This window comes from Haliaeetus albicilla, chromosome 7 (assembly GCF_947461875.1).
Source record: "Haliaeetus albicilla chromosome 7, bHalAlb1.1, whole genome shotgun sequence".
NCBI classification, from domain to species: Eukaryota; Metazoa; Chordata; class Aves; order Accipitriformes; family Accipitridae; genus Haliaeetus; species Haliaeetus albicilla.
The window spans coordinates 46160755-46186450 of NC_091489.1; the positions used below are offsets into that span (position 1 = coordinate 46160755).

General features: G+C 48.0%; 1 protein-coding gene across 4 annotated transcripts in view; it reads left to right on the plus strand.

The window, feature by feature from the left end:
* The window catches only part of KIRREL3 (kirre like nephrin family adhesion molecule 3), a 339679-nt gene that overhangs the window by 122404 nt on the left and 191579 nt on the right, over positions 1-25696 (plus strand). Inside the window, exon 1 of one of the 4 annotated variants that reach the window (XM_069788217.1) lies at positions 5367-5385. The exons of the other annotated variants lie outside the window; for them this stretch is intronic. The gene's annotated coding sequence lies outside the window, so the exon portion shown is untranslated. Of the gene's footprint in view, positions 1-5366; positions 5386-25696 lie in introns of those variants that run through there. 4 annotated transcript variants of the gene reach the window in all.

The window sequence follows — 25696 nt, forward strand, 5'->3', positions numbered from 1 at the left end:
TTTTTTTTCCTCCAGGAAGTTTTTTCTAATGTCTTTCCTAACTTTTTCTTGCCACAATTTAAGCTCATTATTTTTTCTCCTATCTGCTGTGGACATGGACAGTAGCTTTCCTCCCTCCTGCCACTGGCTTTTTATGTGCTGGAAGATTATTCCCGTGGCTCTCTCTTCTGCAGACAAAACAGCCCCCATTTGCTCACTTAGTCCTCTTTGGTGGTGTGTCCTCCTCCTCCAGGCGTTGTCACCGCTGTCACCTGGACACTCATCCCCGTCTCCTTTCATGTGCAGTGTTGCAAACCGGGCTGCTGCTTTATCAGAGCTGAGCAGAGTGCAAGGATTGCTTTGAGTCTCTTACAGGTTACTTGGCTGTGCGCAAAGAAAAAGCAAAGTCTTCATGGCAGGGGAAGATACACTTAATCTATTTCCAGCTTGCGCTGGAATGCATCACGTGCACAGGAGATGGTCGTGAGATTACGCAGGCGTTGCACTGGGAAAAACCTCTTGGGGCACACCCAGTCCTCTTCTCTCACAAGCAACCGCATCTCACGGCTGAGTGTGCATACTTACCCATGTTTGGACTATAGCTAATTAAATTCTTTGCTAGCATCACCAGGCAGTACTCTCGAGATGCTCTTCCACCACTTCACCCTTCTCACAGTTCAAACACTCTTACAGTTTCCAGCCAAAATTCATGCATGTGGCAGGATAAATCCAGCCGGGGCTAGCTCACGAGCCCCATTTCTTTGCTGAAATTCAAGGACAGTGTGATGGTCATAAGGTATGAGGGCTTCCGTGTCCTGTGTCCATATGATCATGCCGATAGACGGGAATGTAAAATTGACTTGTAGCTCTGACCTGGGCTCCTCTCCGGCTCCGCGAGGCTCCTCTCCAGCTGGAAAGGAGGAGCTTGGCGGCGGTTGTTTGAGATGAGAGTTATTCGTGTAACCTGGCTGTCCTGTGAAGTTCAGCTCCCGTTCTCCGTCTCCCTTCAAAGCACCCCCCACCAGCTTTTTTGTTCGTGTTCAGAGCCGCCTTGCTCTGACCTCGCGGCAGTTCGCTGCGCCGGCAGCAGAGCTGCCTATGGAAATCGGTACCCTCCGCGCCTCGGGTGCTTGCGTGCCCAGCACCCTTTTTGTAATTATCTCCAATCTGACTGCTCATTTCCACCAGAACTTTAAACATTGTTCCTTTTTATGTAGCACGGCTTTTTAATTTCCCTCCCTAACAGAAGCGATTGTTTATGTTGTAAATGCCACATTAGTCCCTGTGAAATGGAGATGGAATTGATTTTCATTTCAGAGATTTCACAGCTTGCCCCAGAACTTTTCTGCTTGATTGCCGGTGCTCAGAGAGGCATGGGGCTCTGAGAGAGTCAGAAACGGCGTGTGCAATGTGGTATACACAAATACGAGAGTCTTACTTGAAACGTAGATCCCCCTGCTTTGCTTGCCTGTAATTTGACAGCCATCTCAAAGAGTTTGCATCTTCAAGTCTGCCATCCTGCTCGCCTTTGCAAGAGGTGGTTCAATCCGGGGCTGTCACTGAGCTTTCAGGACTCGTTATTCCACCAGCGGGCAAGTTGAGAGGTCAAGCAGTTGCCTGGTGATTTCTTTGTTCTCGAGGGGGATGGTTGGATCATCACCTCTCCCTTCCCAGCTGTGTCTTGCTGCAACCTGTGGAAATTAGGGTGAGGTGAGCCCAAGTCAGCCCATCCACATGACAACTAGTTCTGGGTGATGCTCACTTAGACTGCGGTTTTGCTTGGCCGGTACCAAGCCCTCGGTCCTGGTTGTTCTGTCTTCTAAGTGGGTAAATCTGAAGGAGGATAAGTCTTTTTTCATGGTGGTGTGATGGAAACTCACGTTTCCTTCCAGCCCGGCTCACCTGTGCTTGCGGGATAAGGACCAGCTTTGAGGAAAAAGAAGCTGTCTTGTGGTCTCCCTCCTGCTAGGTATTGTACGAACATACCGTGCTAGGCATCGGACACATGGGATCATCAGTCCCCGTCATTTAGCTCGTGTCACCAAGGCTTGTGAAGACAGCTTGGAAGATCCTTGGGGAGGTGGAGGTCATCCATGTAGGGGGCAGAAGGAGAGCTACCCAATTTGTGGGGCTGCAAAGACACCTTTCCCGCTTGTCTATCAGCCAGAGTAGTGGGAGTTGTGCGAGTCTTCTGGTGGGTGTTCTCTGGTAAGCTGGTCCCCATGCTGCATGGAAGCTCCTCTCTGTCTGCTGCCGTAGCTCTCCTAATTGAAGCACTCATGTTTAATCACTCTGAGCCCATGTATCAAAGGCAGACTCGTTCTGCGAAGGGAACGCATGTGCCCTCAGCGATATCACAGTGAATCATTTGCGAGCAACCCAAAGGCTGAAATATGTTTGCATCAACCATTTCTCAAAGAACGCTACATAAAGAATCAGTTCATAAATAACTAGGCTGGAGCGTGGAAAGTTCATAAACATCAGAGCCTGTTGAACTATTTGCTGCCAATAATTCACTATTGTGGGGTTTTATAGAGGGCAAGGGGGGGGGGAATGCAGAATTCTCCTCCCTATTACCTCAAAAATGAATTAAAAGAGGTTGGAGAATAATCCATTCTCTTCCCAAAACGTATTTTTGGAGCAGACTTCCTCAATTCCTGTGCAAATCCGAACTCCCCTCTAGGCGATGGAGCAGGATACAGCTATGTGGATGCAGAAGGGAGGCAGAGGAGAATTGCGAGTAAGTGGCATGAAGACAATTTGCCTGGACCGGGGAGGAAGATGTGCTCTGACAAGGATAGATGGAATGAGGTTGTTGCCAGAGAAAATCTCGAGGAATTGTGAGCCAAGTTGGGGGGGGAGCCTTGGATGCAGCGAGCATGCAAATCTCCTTGTGTTTTTTTGGTTTTGAAGCAGTAGAAGAGTGCGGGGGGGGACGGGGACGACACCACAAAAATCCAGAGAAGCTTTGTCAAGTCTGACATTCCTTTTGCATCCAAAAGTGGGTATTGATTTTCCACCCGTGACTGCTATAAATGAGAATTTCTGTGTCGCGGCTAAGGCCTGCGCTAGTTGTGTTTCTTATCTCTTTAAATATGATTACCTGCACTTCATGGTTTCATGGTTAAAATCGTAATGAACTTTGCCAGCCGAGTCAGTCCATCGTCCCGGGCGCGTTTGTGTGCGTGATCAAATGAATTCTCTCGCCGGTTACTCACAGCTCTATCTCCAGGCTACAGGTTTATTGACTTACCGCTAATTTTCTTGTCAGGATAATTCTTCCAATCAAGATTTAAAACAAACTGGGAGGTTACTAAAGTGCTGGAGATTCCAGTCCTAATGCTTTTTGATTTGATTAAGATACCTCTGAGCGTGGGTATTTATTTTAGGGGGGCAGGAGAGGGAGGTGGACGGGGGGGGGTGTACTTGATTCTGGTTTGGTGCACAGCTTTTCTTGGAGGGACTGTTTGTTTAGAGCAAATCCCTTCTTCCATGCCAACATCTGCTGCTCTGTATTTGCTCGCAGGGGAAACTAAAAAAAAAAAAAAAAGAAAAAGAAAAAGAAAGAAATAGATTATTCCCACTGCATCAACCTACAGGCGTCTGCTGGCTGCAATTTTCTTCAATTTCTTGCCGTGAAAAGCAAGACCGTTCATTTTGTAAGTGCTGCTTTTGTGTGTGACCTATATTTTGAAAACTGATGGGGTCACCACCTCCCTCCTCCCAACCTGTTGAACCAAAGAGTGTTTGAGATCTGTCCTAGATTGTATTTATCTCTAAGATTATTTAAAAAGCAAGGTAGCTATTACTAATAAGACAGTGTTCTTCTGGTGGTTTTTGATCATTTCCCCCCCCCGCCCTCCCCTTTACTCTCCTTTGGAGATGAAAATCCTAGCCTGGCTCCACCTGACCAAGAAAGTGCTTTCCTTCATGTCTCTGTCCTTCAAAGCTGATTTAGAAAGCACGTAATCTTTCTCCATTCATCATCTTCTGACCCTTTTTTTATTTTTTTCCCCTGTTGGTTGCTATTAGGCTGGCTGGCAAGTTTAAGAAGATGTCATAGCTTGTCAGGTAGTTTTGAAGACATCATATTTTTGCATATGGATACACACAATTTCAGCACTCGAGTTGTTTAATGACACGTCTCATTCCCGTTTGATTGGAGGTTGAAACCAGTGCAGACAGAGCCAGATGAGATACGGCAGTCCACATTCATCCATGTTCAGCACTTCTTTTGGTCTTTATCGAGTTTGGGGTCTTTTTTTCCCCATTGGAAGTTCCAGCCCCCCCACCCCCCTTTTTTTTTTCTTCCCCTTTAATCTCACTTTCTATTAAAAGTCTTCCCAGAGCTAATGTAATAAATTTAGATCCAAAGCCAGATGCATAGCAAAACTTTTGGCAGAGAATACTCTATCAGAAGACATTGCAAATGAAATATGCTTTCCCTTGGGGATTATTCTACAGTTTAATTTAATTTGATATTTCAAATTAAATTAATTCAAATGGTTATGCAGTTTCCAAGGGAAAACAGACTTCATTTATGATGTTCTGCCACCAAATTGTTTTGCTCCTATCATATATCTTATATTGTTAACTAGGAATGATAAGTAGTGACAATGTAGGATTTTTTTGTGCCCTTTGTTTTGCAATACCCATCCTAAAGGGAATGGAAACATTTCCTTGTGCAGGGGCTTCTCTGTGTGGTTAGTCCAACATTTCCACTGAAACCTTTTTTTTTTTGCTGAAAATTAGATTTTCATCAAAATGTGATTTTAAAAAAAAGTGTTTGTTTTGTGAAGGTTTTGTTTTTATGGAACTCCTACTTCTTGCTGTTTTTCAATTTGCAAATGAGAAAATAGTGATGCTTTGTTTGGGATTGAGATTTTGATACACCAGGCTTTATAGCACAGAGAGGACAGACATGAGGAAATAAAACAGTCTGAGCTGGTTTGCTGGCTTATTCTTTTGGTTTGGGATTCTCAGTTTTTCAGCAAGAAGTAATTTTTATTTTTTTTTCAAGGGCACAGTTGGGAAAATTTCTGCATTTTCCAACTAGATACAGCTTCAGCCATGTGCAGAATTTAGGTGGTTGCGTTGCATTTGGAGGGCGTCCTTTGCCTTTCATCCTTAATCTGCAGGAGGGAACTTGCCAAAAAAACCCCAAAACCCAAAACCTGAATAGTTCTGCTTCTGGTGTGCTCCCCATTGCATGGGATTACTGATGTTGTAACAGCCCTAAACCAACTGCTTCCCAAGACCTGTGTGGACTCCCATGGGATTTCTTTATCATCATCTTATACCGCTTTTGAAGTGACTGATTTATTTAACATGGCTTTTCTCCACAGGCTCTTATTATCCAGAGTCATCAAGGAACTTGCACCAAACTCTGAAGTGCATTAAGACAAGGTAATTCAGGGAAGTGTTTGCATCTAGAAATATATGTAAGCACTTTCCTATCTGCTGGCCTGTAGAAAAGCCATTATTCTCGACAGGGGAAAAAAAATATTGGTAATATCACAAGAGGCTTTGGAAGAGAACATAAAGCTAGTTTCATTTTCCAGTCAACTGAGATCTAATATTTCCTATACAAGATGTTTAGATGTTTTAGAAAAAGGAGCGATGTTTATTTGTCTAAAGCGACACACACACAAAAGTTCTATATTGTGCTTGTGGCTTTTTTCCATTGTAAATGGTTTCGCAGGGAGAATTCTCTTCCTCATCCATCACGGCCAGTAGATTAGAGAAATATAAATATCATCTAAGCAGAATGGACCCGAGTCTACTAACGAATGCATGGGAGAAAAATAAGAAATGCAGCATCCCTCCTGATGGGGAAGGCTGAGTGCTGAGTCAGAGATAGCCTTGTTGTCTCGCCGACTTCTGGGGATTTATTTGCTTAGACTATCCTGGGATAAAGGTCCCAGTGTGATATTTCTTCTCAGACGTGTGTTTTGGGCCGGTCCAAAACCATTTCATTGAAGCAGTCTGTCATCAGCAAAGGAAGATTGGTCAAAACAATTCCCCCCCCACCCCGGGAGGTGCATTGGGTTTTTTCAGAATGTTTTTCAAGTCCAGCAAGGATTTGTTCCAGAATAACACGTAGCCCTAAAGCACTCTGGGGGAGCGTGAGATTTAGATGCCCCCATAGTCTTATTCACAGCCAGGAGCCTGGTGGCCAGGCTGATGCAGCAAGCTTTTGCCTTTTGAGCCATGGCTGTTCCCCAGCCAGTTTTACGTGTGATGGGAGGCAAGTCTTTGCCCTGGAGAGCTCATAGATGGACAGACCATATGCGTGATGGGGACAGAACAAGCAGTTACAGGGCCAGGGCTTGGAGTAAGGGTTGAACCTCCCCCATCCATTTTGCAGGCTCATCCCCATCCCTGGGAGCGTTGGCACGTCTGGCTGCGCTTCGAAGGTTTTAAGTGTCGGGATTTTCTTTTTTTTTTTCTTTTTTTTGACTCCTCTTTTCTTTTTTTTATTATTATTATTTGAGAGCAATTTCCTCCTCGGCGCTTCCCCGGCAGCGAGGAAGGCAGCCAGGAATTCTTAACCTTGAAGCTTCAGTGCTTCGGTTTGATCGTGTGCTGCCAGTGGTTTTAGTGCGGAAACCCCGCTAGAGCTAAAGTGGCTCTTTGGAGGTAATCAGGGAAGCAAACCCCAGTTGAATTAGCGCAAGGTTTAATGGGGTACGGAGCACGCCTCAGCGCCCGATACTCCACCGCGTCTCGCCGCTGCTGCTCCTCACACGGAGACCAAACCCGCCTCCCAGCGCAGATTTTGCTCTTCTCATCTCAGTGATTGGCCTTGCAATCCATCTTCCCTCCCTCTAAAAACCTCTCCGTCCCCCAAAATGCACCCGGGAGGCTGAGCGCATCATCGCCGGCACGACGGCCTGAGCGTGCGCGGGGGGAGAGGACTGGGCAGCCATGGAAAGCCTTGGTGATGGGCAACGGTTGCCGTCTTTTGGCTTGGTTTCTTCTCCTCGCGAGCCTTTTCTCCAGCAACGAGGTGCTGTGTGGACCTGTGGTCTCACGGGCCATGTTTGCAGGGTCAAGCCTTAGGAAAGTAATTGCAGTAAGAGGTCCCCGTTACCCAGCGCTCCTGCTGTGAGCAGATGTGCCCATCACCTGCTCTGCTGCCGCGCGCCGGAAAAAAACAAGTGCTGGAAATTAAAAAGTGCAAGTGACTGCAGGAAGATGCCCTTCTTCAGCCAGCCCTTATCCTGCAACCCCTTCATTCTCTTCTACCCCTCTTCAGAAAGTTTCTCAGGACACGGTATGCTCTACGACACCCCTACTTCTATTTTTTAATTTGTTTTCTGCAGTGGCGTTCTGTCTCTCAGCAAAGTCATCGTGTCAGAAAAAGAGATTGCTTGAGCCCGATTCTGCTTTTGGCTAGTTTGTTTTTTCCCGTGTGCCTGAGTAGCATCTGCAAGAAGCCTGTGGCGAGGGGCTGGGACCCTCCCCGGGTCACCGTGCCGGTGCGGCAGTGAGCAGCAATCTTGGAAGAGCTGATGGTTGTGAGCAGAGAGGAACAGATGAGGGGGTTGTGTTTGGGGGTTTATAGATGGGGAAATTGAGTCACAGGCTGCCGGAGGTTTTCTCAAGGTCATATAGGCTTGCTGGCTGGACTCAAGGCAAGGGGAAAGAGCAGTTGTCTGTAAATACCTGCAGAAAAACTGTGTTATGGGCTGGGTTTCCTAGGGATGCACATCTCTGTTCCAGGGGGTGGGCTGGAGTAGGTGTCCCTGGGGAACAGCCGTTTGGGTAAGGTAATATTGGTAATATTTCTGCCTGATCCCGTGGTCCAAGCAGCCCACGGTGTCTTTCTTGTGTCTCAGTTGTGGTACCGACTTTCCCTCCTCACTCTTGGGGTGAATTTTGTCATGTGTTGTTGGGGGTGCCCGCTTCGCTTCAGAACAAGCTCTTTGCCACTGAGGTTAATGACCACTGAAGGAAAATCCTTCAGCTGAGGGCGACGAAGACTATTTGTCCTGAGCATCTTTGGGTGAGGCGAAGCCAAGGGGAAAGGCACTTGTGCACACCCGAGACCTCAGAGACAGTTGAGCTGCTGCGTGGGCGGCTGCGGGGACTGGGGTCTCACGTGTTGCATGAAACCCTGCCCGAAGTGGAGCGTGGTCGCGTTGCCCCGACCTCGGGAGCGTTGTCTCTTTTTGCTTAAAATACGTCAGTGCAGCTAAACCCTGTGATCTAGGAGGCCGTTTCAGCATGGCTTCAAAAGCCCTTTTGGCGTGAGGCTGCTGACCTTAAGGTAGTTTAGGGCTTTATTGGTGGAATAACCTTTCGGGACCAAGTCTTGGCTTTCACAGAAACGAGGGAGAAGTTGTTGCTTAAATAACCCCCTGGGGACTGGAACTGGTGGTGACCCAGAAACAGTTTATTTTTTATATTGCTTCCCATAACTTCCCCAGGCTAAAACTGTCTCCAGTAAAGGAAAATCAGGTTGTTACTGGGGGAGTAAGCAAATTAGCAGACGAGGGCAAAAGCTTAATAGAGTCGAGCATCCAGGAGGCAGGAGCTGCGACAGCTGAACAGCACTTGTGCCCATGTCTTTTCTTTTGCTTTTAACGTCCCACTGATCTGAAGCCCCTTTCCCAAATAATGCATTTATTGTTTAATTTTTCATACCATTGTTTTGGTAACTCAGGGTAAAAGCAGATGTTGCCTCTTCCCTGGACGGCAATTCCAGTTTCAGCTGATGTGATGCTCAGTTGGAGCCAAACTGATTTCCCCATCCACTGAAGGATGTTGTCAGGAGGTTTATTATCCTCTATCATTTTAGCCACCATGTGGTTGCCCACTGGCCAGGCAGGTGTCTCCCAGCCCAGGCACCTGCTAATGCTGGGAAGCGTTGGAGGTAGGAGTGAGAGGGGATGAATATGCTCTTGTTTACTTGTCTCTTGACCTAAGTAGAGACCGCCACCATCTCTAATTATTGCAGGGTTGAATTTGGGGTTGCGTTGAATTTTGGGGCATCCATCTGTCCATTAGCCTCCGTGCCAAGACCTTCATTCTTGTTTTGTGGGAGCTGCTCATCACCCGTGGGATGTACCGACTCCCAGTCTGACCCCTCCGGTAGCTTGGCCGGCAGAAAGGGGTTTGTTCACTTGTTTTGCTAATTGAATTTTGCACCGAAGGGCGCTGTTTCGGCTCCGCATAACTGCCCCCATGGCCAAAACCAGGAGCATGGAGTCGACCCCGGGCCATCAGTACTAAAAGCACAAGCCATAGCTTGGCGGGCTGCAGGAGAAACCTTGTCATATCCTATCAGCATGAGCCCTCACACCCTCCTGAGCACCAGCCACGAGCAGAAAACGTGACAAATGCAGTAGTAGCACAGATGTAGAGAATAAACAAGCCTTTGCCCACATTATTGGATTGCTAATGAGGAGAGACCTCATCAACTGCCCAGCCATCTAATTTCTCTTGGCTAGTATTACAGACGGTCAGGAACCGCGTGAGGCACGACATTTTCTGGCACAGAATGGTTCAGGGAGAGAGACAATTCCAATGGGAAAATGGCCAATTCTCCCTTTCCCTCCCGACTTTGGTATTGGAAATTTCCATTGAAGCACACGTTTTCTGGTGAAAGACAAAAGTACAATCCTGACTGCTTGTCTCGATCGAGCTCCCGAATTTCCCAGCATCTCCCACGGCTGCAGCACTGTGTGCCTCCAGCAGCGTGCCAAGCCTCCGTGGGATGGGAAGTGGGAGAGGCTAAATCCTCACCCTGCAGTCCTCATTTCAAGCACCTCACGATCAAGACCAGAGCATTTGGTTTGTTGTTTTTTTTTTCCAGTGACCTCACCTCCGTCTAAGCGGAGTTGTCTTGGAGTTCAGCCATGGAGCTGAATTCGCAGCTGCCCCTTCCAAAACTCGGAACAACAGCTCCATCCCCCTGCCAGGAGTTTTCCTTCTCCCTCCGCCACCTTGCAAAATCAGAGGTGTCCCATTCTACAAACTGGCCGCAGCCCCCGCGGCTTTGCACATGCTCCTGGCACCGGTTGTGTTGCACGGATATCTATTGCTTGCCCAGCGGTGTCTCGACTCACAAACTAATTAAAGTTCGTGTCACACCGGGAAGATGTAAAATGCTCTCTGAGTGCTAGATGTTATTATTTTAAGCTTCTCTTCTTTTTCCTGAGGCACAGCAACTCCCCGAATCCCAGCTGGCACACCACATCCAGCCACAAAACACCGCTAATTGGGTGTTTCTCCTGTTGACCTCATTTCTCAAGCAGACTTTGGCTGGGTTTATTTCCGTGGGTTTTTAATTTTTTTTGCCAAGAGGGCTCAGAAACTAGATAAACAGAAACCAGCCACTTGATGAGTGTTATGGCCAATCCTTGGTCATACCTGTCCTCAAGACCCTGCCCAGTTTCCAGGTATGATTATGCTGCTCTTGCCCCATTGTCATCCATTTGACACATCCCAAGGAAATAAGGGGTAGAGGGAGATGGGAAGAAAGGGATCAAGGGTGGAGTGATGTTTTTGGAAGAGGTTTCGTTTAGAAGAGCTCTCAGACAGGCAGAACCTAGACTTGTGCTCCTTCCCATCAGTAAGGCATTTACTATCCTTAAGATGTTTTACTGCAGCAAGATTTGGATACTGAAGGGCATCTTTCCTTGCTGATTCCCCTTCAAAAGATAAGGTGACTTGTGCTATTAACAGTATAAAGCTCAGCCAGTCTCTCCTGGTACAACTCCCGCTGCCTGACGAACACGCCAAGTTCATTAGAGCCAGCTTTGTTCAAGTCTCCCCGACCTGGTTCGCCTCCCAAAGAATCCAGTAGCATCCCATTAATTCCTTAATTGCCTGACGTTATTGGGAAGGTGCCTCCTCCAGGAAAGGCTCGGTATCACCTTGCAGAGGTGGCAGGTGGAAACCTCTCCCTGGTGTTCTTGAGGTGGCTCCTTTTCTTGCTTTGCACTGGTATTTGTGAAAACATATTTTATTCTGTACCTCAGATTCTGCCCCATCTGCCTTTCCTGGCATTAATCCATTGTGCTGTTTCCCCTGTACCGTTCATTACCTCCTTAAAATTGAATGCAGAGCGAAAACACAATTAGGTGCTGCTTTGGTTAAATAATACTTTGAAAAAAACAGAACAATGGCTTTAAAAATAAGGAGAGAGTGAAGATTGCACAGTTTGAACTAATGATGGAAATTACCTCAGGTTAAGTTGGATTTTAAATGAGAGGTTTGGGGGGATTTTATTTTTTTCTTTTCTTTCCAGTGAATTATGACAAATATAGAGGCCTGCTGGATGGATGATTAGATTTTTTTTCTCTCCCATCCGCATTGAAAAATGAAATATTTCTGTAATATTAAATCCGTCAAATTGATCAAAGTGCGGTGTCAAAAAATGTTGTAAGCGCTTCTTCTCATCCAATCCCCTCAGCGACTGCAAACCAGAGACCTTTTCATATCCCTTTCTGGAGGCGGCTGGAGGTTACCTCTACCAAAAGAGTCTGTGCAAGAAATGAGTCTGCATTTCTCCATCTAATTCCCGTAGCAGGGACTTACAAAGGGCTGCGGATTTGGCACATGAAACTAAAACATGCGGTCCTCAGCTTTGTGCTTTTGTCTATACGTATGTCCGTAATCTGTCCTAATACCGTCTTTTCCCTCCTGCCTAACGGTGGGGTTAGGACTAGGCTGTTTATGGTCAGAAAAGAGGGTCATAAGGGGAAGTTTGTACTTCTCTGCTTCAGCTTTATGAGTAAATGCTGGGAGATTTGTTGGCATTTCCCCTCCTCTTATGTTTTTCTTTCCCTTGCTTGCTTTCGCTGGAGAACAAGAAAGCCAAACAAACCAGAAACCCCAAATATTTGGTAATTGTTTGAGGAAGCTAACACAGAGTGTATCCAAACATTTGGAGAGGTGGTAATCTGGGGCATTGCACGGCAGGATAAATGCAAAGCGTGTCCAGAAAAGAAAGATTTTTTGCAAAAGCTGTCAATGAGGAGAAGCTGAGGGAGTTGGGGGTTGCTAAGTCTGGAGAATAAGGCATGGTCTTCATCAAGGAAAGAGGTTGTTATAGACAAGATGCTGAACAGTTGTCTTCCATTCAGAGGAGTGAACAGATGAGAACAAATCAGCTTGGTTTCAGCAAGAAAGCTGAAAGAGGAATCAAAAAAACCCACCTGCTGCCAGGGTGCTGGATGGAGCGTGGGAACAGGTAATTTGGGGCCTTATGGACTCTCCTTCGTCGGCAGCTGTGTGAGGCACAGGTTAAACAACTATCTGTCAAGGTTGCTCACGTGTACTTGGCGGTGTCTCTGGGGAGGCGGGGGATAGAGAGTGACCTGACGTCCCTTTTTTTTCTATAAAGCTGCATTCACAAGCACGCACCACCTACTTCTATCGCTATTAGTTCTGCTGCGCCGTTCGACATGAAACTCCGGTTGTCTTCAAAGAAAAACACTGGGAAATAAAAGGAGACGGCTTTTGCATATGCTTGCATATCAGGGAAACGTGCTCGCTCGCTCTAGGAGGATATATTTATTTCTGTGGCTGCATGGAGATGTGCTCTGAACTTGCACAAAATGTGCAAAAAGCAGCAAGTTTTGCTTCATCTCTCGATGAATAGGCAGGGCTTTCTACATGCAAAGCAAGGAGTGAAAGGCTCCTATTCTCTTACTGAGTACTTTTAGTGCTTTGTGCCTCAGTGTCCCCCAGCTTCTTCTGTACGCGCATTTGAGATCAAAAGATGAAAATCTCCGCTCTCCTGGACATTGATTACTTTGCTTTAGGAGCTCTTTGTGCTATCGACTAACCCTCGCAAGGGAAAATCAGCATTTTCTGTAGTTACGCAAATGGAGAAACAGGTGTAAAAGAGATGAAGTCACCAACAGAAATGAGAGAAAGTTAGAGCCCTCCTTCCCTGGCACAGCCTCTGGTGAGTCTCTATATGCTCTGGTTAACGCAGAGGAGGGTCTCAAACAACCCTACAGAAATGCAGCAAAGAGATGGATTGCTGCAACTCTGCTGCTTACCAAATTAGAAACAATTTAAGGATTTAAGGATTAAGTACCATTAATTACTGCCCAACAAATGCTGAACTACAATGGAGCACTTGTGGAAATGGAGAGAGAAGTTCTGCGTGAATACTAAATGGCTTCATTAATGCTCGGTGCAATTTCATTGAGTGATAAATTAATTTGCTTGATGCTCCAAGAATTACTGAGCGGGACCGTGGGCACACATGATGAAGGGAGAGCGGGAGCCCAGCTTCCCCCTGCCTGTGGGGAGCAAGTCACGCAGGTGTGGGACGCTCCCAGGCAAGGTAAGGGCAACCCTTGAGAAAAGAAAAAATGAGGAAATTAGTTTCCTGAGTGAGGAAAAACCCAAAATGCTGCTCTGCCCTCATCTGGAAAACACGAGAAGTTTTGGAGGTCAGGATGAGCGTGAGGGAGGGTCAAGGTCATTATCCTCCTCTTGCATCTGGAGACGATGCTACCCCCTCCTGCTGTTCTGCTGCCGATGGTGGGCCAGTTGGACATCAGCCCTGATTTGCTGTAATGTTCCTTGTATTTCTGTTCCCTCCTTCCTTTCCCCTGCAGCCGTAACCATGGGGCTGAATAGACCTTTCCAGCCCATTAATCTCCTTTGGCTCCGTGGCTCTTGCTAGGTGGTCCTCCCATCAAGTACCAGGGCGAGCAAGCTCAGACTTTGCATCCTCTTTATCTAATGCTTACGGTGAGCTCTCGCAAGGCTTGGAGCATCCCAGGTGCATTGGCTTTGCTCCAAGGGCACGTTTGCCTGGGCCTGGAGAAAGACTTTGTGCTTCCAAAGTCTGGGGAAGCCAAAGCAGTGACAGCTTGAAACTGGAGCCTGCTTCCCCGGCGGCGACTTCCCCCAGAAGAAGTGGAGGAGGAGGAGGGAGGAGCATCCAGCCGGGATGTCTTACGGCGAGTAATTTCAGTTTCTCCTCTGGCTGTCACGGCATGACAGCTGCCTGGGCAGAGCCTCGCCGCCTCCCTTTAGTACATGTTACTTGGAGTTCAGCATCGGTTTTCTGTCCCTCAAGACTTTTTAGCCTTCCGTTGCATTGCAGTGTTATTGATTGCTCACCCGGCCGTGGCCCGGAGGCTGTATTAGGTGTGAACAAAGCGCTGGCCCCAACAGGCTCGCAATCCAGGGCAGGATGCTTGGAGGTTCGTTTCGCCACTGGTCTTTTTTTAGCTCTTTTCCGTGTTGCCCTTTGGCTGTCTCCTGTGCCTTGCGCTGTGCCTCGTTCTTCCCGAGCAAATTTGCGGCGACTGTAGAGGTCGGGTGGTTTCGTGGCTCGGCACGGGTCCCTTTTTTGCCCCATGGTTTAGGGTCCCTCAGCTTGTTTGGTTTGCAGTCTCGCTGCTGAAGGCAAAGAGTGGGAAATGGCAGAGTGAGACTTTGTTCCCTTCACGCCAAGGGGAGATTTAACAGTGAGGGCCTGTGTTTCTGCCCCAAGGACGACACCATGGCTCTCCACCTCCCCCTGCATCTTTCCTCTCCCAAGCCCTGCCAGATAGCCCATCTTGAGGGCACCAGGGCTTATCTCTTGCTACCATGAGACATTAGGACCCTTGCCTTGATGCAGCCAAATGAGCCTTCGAGATATAATCCAAATATGCCAGATCTGCTTTGGCCAAGAGCGATGGGTGTCCAGCGTGCCTACGTGGAGGAATGCAGGTGGATGTGGAGACTTCTGTCTGCTCTCCAAGACAAGCAGGTTTCCTCTGCTGTGTTAGCGTGGTGCTCTGCCTGAGCACACTTAATGGTCCTCCGTGGCCTCTGGTCCAGCCCTGGCTCGTATCTGGGCGGCTCAGAAATGAGACGAATGGAGATACTCGCGTCCCCCCGCACCTGCCCGTGAAGACGTGTCCTAGATTGGCCATTAAAGAACAGAGAAAGAATATCTAATTAACAACCCTGATGCTAGCAACATGCAGAACCCAGACCAAAGTTTTCCTAGCGTAATGAGCTGATAAAAAAGCAGCCAGAGGGAGACATCGTCAGCTTTATTGGGCTGGCAAACCCAGGCAATATAGCTGCACATTCTTGAGTGCCATCTTCTGGCACCTTGTGTGCGAACTAGTTGCACGTCTGTGTGGCTGGAGCAATCTGGTAACGCAGAGCTGCTGCCAGGCACAAGGAGCAAAGCGGATTTCCTGCATTTTCCAATGCATCCTTGAAAGATGCATGGGGACCAGACGCTTTTTTTTTTTTTGCATCCTACCTACCACCCCTTTGGCCGTTGAGTACCTGCCTTTGCCAGCACGAGGAGCCACACGTTTGCCAGTTAGCCTCTGCATGTAGTTGGTATCGGCTCCCCATGCCAGCTTGGGAAGCATCTGTTTATTGGTTTATTCATCCCCTCTGCAATCACCATGGGAGGGTAAACTCAGCGACATGCCACATCTCGTTTACAGCCGGCCCCTGAAAAGTTAGAAGTGCAAGTTGTGGGCTGGGGAGGAGGCGGGGGAAGATGTGGAGTCGTGCACACTGGGGACAGAAAGGGGAGTTGGGGAAATGTATAAAATATTAAACGACGTCGTGGCAAGACACAGACGGGGTAGAACAATAATTAAAGTAAACAGCACATCAAAAGCCTGGCTAAAACTCGCATTTAAATTGCAAGTCAATGCAGAAACAGCTCATGTAGCCATGTATAAATGTGTTTCCAGGAACCTTTTAAGAATATTAATGATGATGGAAGCAGAACAGCAATGATTCAGGCTTTATGGTATGTGACAATCCAAGAGGCCACCAGACTTGTGCTTGGCTGTTGGCATAAGGAAGCTGATGAGAGCTTGGATCTTGCCAGAAGAGCAGGTTTCTTTCCAGGGAGACTTCAGGAGGGAGAAATCCTGAAGTGAGCAAGGAAGGAGCCTGTTCTGTTGCCAGGGATGTGTAGGGTTTTCCTTCAGCCCTGTGGCGGGACTGCACCCCTATAAATTAGGTGGCAGGGGCTTCCATGATTTTGTTCCCTACAGCCAATCCCAGGTTGTATCCTGCTGTCTGCTTCCCTAGGCTTTGCCCTAATTAGTTTTAAATGACCCAGGTCAGGTTCTCGTGCATTCTTGCTCGGGACCCGCCAGCACGTGTCACCGTCAGCGCCGCTTTCTTGATCTTCCCTTTGCTTGCAGCCGCCCGTTGCTCCTGGTGATGCCGGCTGCTCCATTTCTAGTCTGGAGCACGCTCGCTCCCCACGTGTAATCACCATGCCTAGCGCCTGAATATAGCAGAAGACCCATCGCATAATTGGAAAACTCAGGTCAGGACTGAGGCCGTGCAAAACAAGCTGAGCAGCGGCATTGTGGGTGCCTCGCTTCTTCCCCGAGATGGGAGATGACGCAGCACCTTCCCTCCCTGGCTCTGCTCGCCGTCAGCAGAACAGCACAGCACAGTTTGAATTAAGGGCCAGAAATCAGTGTCAGATTTGTCTTGACTCCAGCGCTGAACACCTTTGGGCTACAGAGCAAATCTCTTAATTATTCCCCGTGCCCTTTGCCCTCGCCTGTGCAAGGACTACAACAGCTCCGTCCTTGGGGAGGACGAATTCTCCTTAGCCCTAATAATACTGTGATTTACAGAGGATTTCCCCGACTAGCCTCGAGGGCACGGTGTTGCCTAATAGAAGCAATTAAAAAGCATTGGGAAGTGACCCCCTCAAAGTTCAGGCAGCTACAGATGAAATAGGGGAATTAGGAGGCAGACCGCACCGGAGCGTGCCGTTGCCTTCACCCCGCGCCGCAGCGGGTGCCTGCGGTGGGAGCAGGGTGTCCTGACGGGCGCCGGGAAGGGGATGCAGCATTAGGGCCTGAACGGGAAAATTGCAGGTGGGATATTTTTTTCACTTGACTGTGTATTTTCAGAAGAGGCTTTTTGGATATTTCAAGCTTGGGACATCCTTCCTGGGAGACTGCATGAAGGTTTAACCTCCCACAAGGTTCAATTTTCCAGAAGTTTAAGTTTCTCCAGACTTTCCAGTTGTCTCCTAGCGGTAGCAGACTCTTGCATCTTTCTGTGCTGCAGCTCCTAAGCTGCTGTTTAAAGGAAAGCATTAACTCCTGCTTTGTATATGGGGAAACTGAGGCATGGCATGGGAGGAACAAGTCTGAAGGGGACAGTGCCCAAGCCTGGGGTCTCCCAGGCTAGGCAGGGAGTCCTGCTGCTTTCTAAGCAGGCAAGAAGCACCCTGGGCAGCAGTGCTGGCAGCAGGGGTGAGCCTCACCGTGGCTTTACCAGTGAAATATCTGTATTGCTGCTCCTTCCCAGGGCAGCTGAGAGCAGCCAGGATCAGAGACCTCCGTCTCCAGCGCCGGGTGGACAGCCCTAACAATTTCCAAGCGCAATTGCCTTCAAAATATTCCAGTCGCTCCTGGGCAATTTGCAGCCTTGGCAGCCTGATGATATTTTGTCCCTGTCGAAGTGATGATGGCCGCACTGGAGTCGAGGGCCACCGAGGCAAGGTCTGACCTTCTCGGGAGGGTCTGGGGACACCATCCACGACCAGCCACGTAGAGCAACCCAACTTCAAGGGAGGTTGGTCCCATCTCCCAAAGACAAGCGTTACCTGGACCAAAGACCTCTCCCCATTGCCACACATTTACTCCCAGCAAGGGCAGCGTTTTCAGATGTAACTGGGATCTTAGCAATGGGCTGGACCCACTCAGAAGCTATCCCGAAATATCACTGGTGCAGATGTTTGGGAGGGGGGCTGCAGACCTCCTCCCTCTCCCACTTCAGCTGGAGGGGCAGAGGCTTGAGGCTGATTGCTCGGAGCTTTTTGGGGTGACCCACGCTTTGTAGCAGTCAGGAAATTGGGAGAGCAAATTCTTACTTTCTTAGGCAAACTCCTTGCCCCTCAGTAGAGAAAAGCTTAATTTTATTTTGGAAAAGACCAGCTCTAAACATACTCAATTTTTTTCAATGCCTAGGTGAAAATTCAAATACTGCATGAAGCCCTTTCTCAAAGTGATCGTAGGCTTAGCAAGGACAGGATTTCCCTTTTTTCCTCCTTACAAATAGTGGCTGAAAGCCTCCTATCAGGATTTTCCCAGCATGCAGATGTTGTTTTGACCTAGATGCTTAAGTATTAGTTTACTGCTGAAGTTTTGCATTTAGAGATCTTAAGAGTTTGTATCGTGGGCTGTCTGGAAAGCTCTGAAAGGGAAAAAAATACCGAGGGCAGCTCGTGAGTTACGAAGGAAAACCGATTTGACGTTATTATGCCTCCGTTTATTGGCAGCCCACAATGAGATGTAAAGAAATGTCAAAAAATCCCATGTGCACGTTGGTTTGGTTCAGGAAAAAATTGCTGTTTGCCTCTGCCTGGAGGCTACGAGTCACTCTGCTAAGGCAGAAGGCACTAAAATGACCCCTTTGTTTTTCTTATGATCACTTCTGATAGCGCGCTCTGCCAGAGATATCATATCTTTGATCTCTCAGTGCTGATGTTAAGTCTCTCTTGAGTTCAGTAGCATCTCCTTGAGATTAATACTTCATGGCATTCTCAGCACCAAGCTGTCCTAACCCATACATCACAAGATGTCACGCTTCGCACTCGCCTCCTGCTTCAATGACTTCACGCTGGCACAATAAATAACCCTTGGCCAGCTCCGCTCTCCCCTGTTCATTGTGTACAGAGAGTTTAACGAGGAACGCGGAAACTCTCTGGAAGTGAGGAGGGAAGGGATACTCCTGCGGCCGGAGCGGGCGCGAGGATGTCCCTGCTTCCCTCTCCGGAGGGAGGATGCTGCTGGAATTTTGGGAGGGTTATTCCTCTTCCTCCTCCCAGGCGGAGGGAGGGAAGATGCGCGGCAGTTTCTCTGCGTCGCCTTATAGGGAGAGACAAACCGGTGTACCCCTAGGGTCCCCATCTGCCAGCTAGCTCGTTTCACATCTCGTCCGTTAGGCAAACGAGTTTGGAAAATCGCTTTCTGCTTTGGCTTTTACTTTGGCGCCTGCTTCTTCGCTTTGCTTCCTTCTTTTCCAAGGGCCAGGCAAGCAGACCGGGCTCCTTTTGCAGGACGGGCTAGGTGTAAAAACACCTTCCCTCTTCTTTTGTGGGATGAGTGAAGCAGGCTGTCAAGCCACGGTGCTGCAACCCTGCAAGAAGACCACAAAATTCAGATGGGGCTTACTTTCAGAGCCCTCTGAAACCCTCTGCATCACCCTGACCCAGTGGGCTGCTACCTTGCCTAGGGAAAAAAGGGAATTTTAAGGGAACTTAAAACATTACGTCCATCAGAGGTTGGGTTTCTGCAGGCCAACATCCACGCTCATCAATCGCTGTTGAATCTTGAAATGTCCGATGTTGAGCAGGTACCAGCAATGCAGAGCAGGGTTCGGGCTGCTGTGGCCTTGATGCTCTCGCGATTGAAACAAGGTCACGTCCGTGCGGCAGCCAGGGAGCAATGGAAGTCCTAGTCTTGGAGACGCCTGAATATGAGGTTTGGGAGATGTACCCAGGGGATGCAATCTGCTGTTGTCTGTGCGGTTTGGAGCGAAGAGGGCTTTGCAAGATTTTTTTTTCATTAGTCTGGGGTCCATCGCTTACATCTTGAGCGTGTACGTGTTCTTGCTGGTGCTCCTGCAGTGTAGCGTGCCATTCGGGGACTGGAGAGGCGAACCTTGTACAGCATCGCAAAACACCTTGGGCTTCACGTCTCCTACCTCAGAGGCTACCTCTGCAAACTCAAGGGGAAGACGGGTCCCCCATTAACTCGCACCCACCCAGCCTCCCTCCTTTCCCTCGGTGCATTCGGCGAGGGGGAAATGAACCTGAAGGACTTACCCAAGCGTTGCATTAACGCTCCTGCCTGGGAGCGCTGCGGGCGCGCTGCGGCATTGCACCGCGTCTAATGTGCTGCCCCGTGCGACGCGATGCGCCGGGGCGAGGACCGAGCCGCCGACCGTCCTTGAGTCCCCAGCCCGAGAAAGGGTTCGGTGTCGTTTTTGCACGGCGTGGGATTACGGAGGGGAAAAAAAAAAAATCCTACCTCTCCCTCGCTGCTGATTTTACGGAGATAATTGAAAGGAAGAAGTTAAACTCTCAGGGGAAGAAGTGAAAACCCCGGCGCTAGACAGTGCTAAAATGAGGTGTGCTGCGGTCTTGTGACCCTCCTGTTTGCAGGCAGATGGGCTGTGCATCCCCTCCCGCTGTTTCAGGGTCCCTCCAAGGTGCCAGTCGCAGCTTCCCTATTGACAAAGGGTTTGTTTCCTCTCGTTTCTGCTAGAATGTTGTCTTTTAAAGCACATTTAAGGCTCGGAGAACCACCTGCTTGGAGCCAAAAGGTACCTGGCCCAAAGAGCACCCACTAAATAGATTCAAGAAGGGATGCTTTCCCAAAGGAAGAGGTGAGGAGGGCACGCTGCAAGGCTTTTTCTCCAAAAAAAAGGGCTCTGTGGGGTGAGTTCAATTTAATACCGGCTGGATTTGGCCATTTCTGCTTCGAAGTCCAGGTGCAAAGCGGACTGTGCTGAATCTCTGCTGCTCTGTCTAATACTAACCCACAAATACCCTTGTGCTGATAAACCTGCCTCTAATGAGAGCATGATGCTAATGGGGTCCAGCAGGCTTGGGAGTGCAGGTACAGCATGTGCCTCACGGTCTGGGTGGCTGGTAACGAGAAGGGATGATGCAATTAGAGAAATCCCCTTCTTTTCTTTTTTTCCACCGGCCTCTGGGAAAAAGGGTTTCAATTTTTTAAGTTCTGTCACAACAGGTTAGAGTATTAGCAATCATGGTTCACTGCCATCTGTATTTGTTCCATTTGTGGCATTTATGATGGTTATCCACATTAATTATTTCGCTGCTAAAGTCCCTTCTAATTTCAGAACACTGTTATTTCTAAGAAAGATGGATATTAAATATGCCACACATCAGCACGGGGTGGCATTACACCATGCTATTAAGTTCTGATGCGAAGGCTCGGCAAAAAATAACTTCGCTATTTGTAATCACCGTGAAGTGTTTTAGTGTTGCAGCTTGGAATTAGAAATAAAGATGATGACAGGAACTGATTTCTTATTAGGATGTGGTGCAGGAGTTTACATAAATCAGGAAGGAAATAACAAGGTAACCCTTGGCTGGCCAAATCCATGTGGGTACCTGTTGGCCGGAGTCTGGTGGGGAATGGGCTGGGTAGAAAGTCTTTGAGGAAGGATGGAAAGACCCATCAATCCCAAGGAAGGAGCTGAAGCCCGCAGCTGTTTTGGGGCTGGCGTGTGATGATGCCAGAGAGAGACGTGGCAGTGCTTTTCCTTGGGCAGAAGCAGCCTTTCACATGCACATGGGGCTATAGTTTGCATGCACAAACCCTTTTGCCCTCCCGATCGTTGCTTTTAGGTAGGTTAGGCTTTCAGGCACTACCCCCCTTTCTAAGGCAAGGGTGAAGCGCCGGGGCTTGCTGTAGACCATCCTGCAAGGGTCATACACTCCTGGGAAAGCAGAGAGGGGATTTTCACCCGTGAGAAGGAAATGATTCCCCCATCACCCCTGTGTCTCTTAAGGATGCAGTATCTGCGCCAGACCGATGCAAGGGGAGAGCCGGAGAGCCAGGTCGGATGCAACCTGTAGCTAGCATTAAACATCCAAGTTCTGCAGCAGCAGGCTGCGTTGCATGCTCTTGCTGGAGCAGCCCTTTAAATCTGGCTCGATCCACAAAGTGACCCTCTGTTATCCTGCCAGGGAGGGAGCAAGGAGGCAGTGCACCCACAATTTTGGCAGTGGTGTTGAAGCCTGGGTGAATTTAGCTTCAGCCAAACAAGGTATAGAGTTTAAAGTGATTGTCAAAGCACCTGGGAAGAGGGAAAAGGAATTGTACGAGTAACAACTTTGCAGGTTATTAGAGGTTGTAGCAACAGCTGAGGATGGGGTTAGGGAGCAATTTGCCTTGCGTTGAGCCTAAGGAAAATTCTTTGTGAGTTTCAGCAAATCAGTCAAAAGAAAAAAAGGAAGAGTTTGAGATCAAATGCGACGTTTGCTCAACTCCTGGGTGAAATGTTCCCTCTTAGCCACAAGTGTTTGTGTACAGGTTTCGCTAAGACTGAGGGATAATTTGAAATGAAAAGTAAACTAGAAGACCCCTGTTATTTTTTCTTCAAGTGTCAAAAGAAATCTCTCTTAATTCATTAGGGGTTTTGTTTGTTTATTTTTGGCTGCCGTGGTTTTAGTTCCTCAAGCCCTGGAAAATTTGGCAAGGCTACGATGAGGCACTCTAGCGTCTCCAGAGCTGTCTGTGCCTCGGAGAGGTGCTGCAGAGTGCAGAAATTTCAGCTGCATCCACTCAGGCATCTTGGCTCCCAAGGGGTGCTTCAAACCATCCTTCTGCCCTGAGTTTAGCAGCAGTAGTGGGTGCTCAGCGGCTTGTGGACCAAGATGTTGAATGCAAGTCTTTCCACTGCAGAGAGGTCCTCGAGTCCCGCTCTGCTTCGTGTCTCAGCTCCCAAGCAGCTCGTGCTCAATACAGAAGGATACACCAACCTTTCTCAACTCTTATTGTCTATTAATTAAATGCTGATTAATTATTAAAAGGGTATTTATTGAGATTTAACAAGTCTGCAGCTAAAAAAGAAGAAAAAAACCTGGTGGTGACAGGTGTTACACTCCAGTAATGAGGTTCTTAATAATCAATTGGCATTTGTTTGACTTAGAATAACATTCTTATTAAATCTAAATCAACTCTTTACTTGAGACACTTAATTACATGTGGGTTATTTTTTCTTCCCGCCGCCTTTCCTTGGCGCGGTGGGAGTTCCCAGCCTGCGTCTCCCGGCATAGACGGAGGAGGCTGTGCCTTAATAAATATGAAAGGTGATGGTTATTCATCAAGAGTGCCACTTAAGGAACAATTTCCCCGAGCTCCTATCCACGCTCATGCTAACGGGAGCTTTAAGGGCTCATTCGCTTTTCATTAGGAAAGCTGGCATGCTGGGGAGAGCTATTTGGCTGGTACCGGCCCCTTGTCCATCCCAGGGCAGCCGCTGCCACCGAGCATCCTCCTCCCCTAAGTTAGGGAAGGAATTACCCGCCTCACCTTTCACTTGATTATTTATTAGAAATCACATTTAGCATTGGGAAAAGTTGCTAGCGCGGTGCTGGAAACCCACAGGAGGGGAAAAAATAAAAATCCCTCCAAGCATCTGCGTGACCATGGTACCCTGTGGACAAGAAAGAGCTTTGCAAAAAGCTGCGGCAATTGCTCTGGCTGAAGTTTTGTGCTGCTGATGCGAAGGCAAAAGGCTCCCTACTCCATTATCCAGACAGTTCGGTTCCTGCAGGGTCAGCGTCGTCTTTTAAAACGTCATCGTTGGGTGCATTTTCGCCTTGCAAGGAAATGGGAGGCCGGGCAGGGGAGCAACCGCTGGCTTTAATCGAAATTTAATTACTTCGCCTTTTAATGCAGCTTTTAAAAAGGAAACAAGGATCCCAACCGGGTGCTCTTTTAGCACAAACAACAACAGGGAAAAAAAAGAAAAAGTAACTGACAGCCACAAACAATCTGTGCTATTAGAGGATCATTATTCTGATATTATTTATTTCAGACTTTTTGATACTCTCCGATGCTTGACTTCACAGACTCATTTAGTTCCTTTCAAAAGCAAGGCAGCACTGCAATTTGCCAGGAGAAAATGTGATAAACATTATCAAGGGGGGAAGGAAAATACCCAGCGACTGTAGGGATAAATATATGTGTATTTACAGGCTGGGGAGACATGTGGGCATGTGGAGAGTGTCATTCATGGCTTCAGAGCCACAGGACAGGGCACATCACCCCGGGGCAGACGATCCAGAGGTTCAAGTGATGGTCATTTCAGCTGCCTCTCAAACGTCAAAGCACTTCCCTGCATCTTGCCTGGGAAGACGGTGGTGGGCATGAATATTTTCCTCCATCTCCTTTGGTGTATTTGCAATTGTGAAACCCTAGTATCGGCGGGATGTGGTCTGAGAAGTGCTGGCCACAGAGTGAGTGGGGCAGGGTTGCTCTCAGGTGCTACCAAGGGGGAAGAAATGCTGCAATCCCAATATCTCCATCCCAAGGGAAAATATTACCTTTACCCTGGTGTAAAATATGCTTTATTTCTCCCATGCCCAACTCTGTGTACTAAGGTGATGTGTTATTACTGTTTACACAAGGACCACTCCAGGAGGCTGAAAACATACACGTGTAATTTATATCTCAGAGGCTGTTTTGCTTTGCACAAGCAACATCGCAGAGCTGCGCAGAGGGATGCTCCAGTGCGTCAAGGCAGCGATAGGTTAATGGGCCCCCTCCGACCCTGGCGAGAAAGTCGAGAGGTAGATGATGCTTTGTGAGGTTATCCAAAAATAAGAGCTAGGGTCTGTCCCAGCTTCACGGGAGCGCAAATCCTGGGGAGGAATAAGCTGTTGTCTCTAAAAAGAGTCTTGAGCATCCCTGAAACTTTGGGAGCTCCTGGGCGTTGCTGCCAGAAAGAGTTAGATCTCAGTATCATTAGATCACTAGGCTCTGCCTGGGTTATTATTGATAGTCAGTGAGAGCTGTTGCATCCAATTAGTTGTATGGATTAAGAGAATCCCTTCTGAAGTTTGCTATCCCAGGAAAAAAAAAAAAAAAAAAGAAAAAAGCTTGAATAAACTGGTTTGGATGAAAAAAAAGCCCTCAAAAAGCCCAGTCACAGGGGACACTGTCAAGTCATTGCGTCAATGCAGGCTTGATGAGAGTGTAGTCACCTTCGAGGGTAAAATGAGCGTATTCTGGAAAGTTTCAGTCGAAGCAAAGTCGGTAAAAATGACATTTTCTTCTAGTCCTGTTCTTTTTCTGGACATTTTCAAACCGATTTATTGCCATTCTTTCTTCGCCACTGGCAACGCAGCAGCCAGAATATTATTGCGTTGATTTAGCTAAGTCAGTTTGGGGAAAAAAAAGAAGAGACCAGATTTTGGCGCACACCTATCGATTGCAGAGCCCCGGCGGGAGATGCTCCTGCCCCGTGGGAAGATGCGCTGCTTGGGTACCACTGCTCAGTTTGTGCTTGCCAAAACCTCTGGATGGATTTGAAACAATCTACCCCTCTTCATCACCCCACCATTGGCAGGTTTGCCCTGAAGGCTCAGGCTAATAGCGGGTTTTGGGCACAGCCTCATTTCTACGGAAATTTGCCTTTCCTAAGCTCATTTTTCCTTCTTTTTTCCCCAGGATGCTGGCATATTGCAACATGACATCTTGGTGTTTGGGGTGGATAGGCGGACGGATAGCTTTTGAAATGCCTCATCCAGAAACTCCTCTTGAAAGGGAGCCTAAAAAAAAAAAACAAACCACCACAAATCATGCAATTCCTTTATCGTCAAAAGGACCATGATATTGAAAAATGAGCCTTGATGTTGCAAAATGATTGAAATGCGTGGAGATAATTTAACTATAGCTACCTTGCTCAAACAGCCCTTTTATGCTCGGTGCAGTGTGGGTTTATATATACGTATGTATTTTTCTTTTTTTTTTTTTTTTTTGCAAAAAAGACACCCTGACACACGCCACCGCTTTCAAAGGCTCTTTCGGGATGAATGTGGCCTTTGTTGGGTTATCTCTAACCATGGTAGACCTGAACCCTCTCCGCTGGGATTTGTCTGAAGTTTGTGGGTTGCAAAGCCGCGTCGAGCCCCGCGATTTCCCACCTCGCCTGGGTTTCCCACGAGAAGGGGGCTGGAGGCAGCCCTGTGATGCCA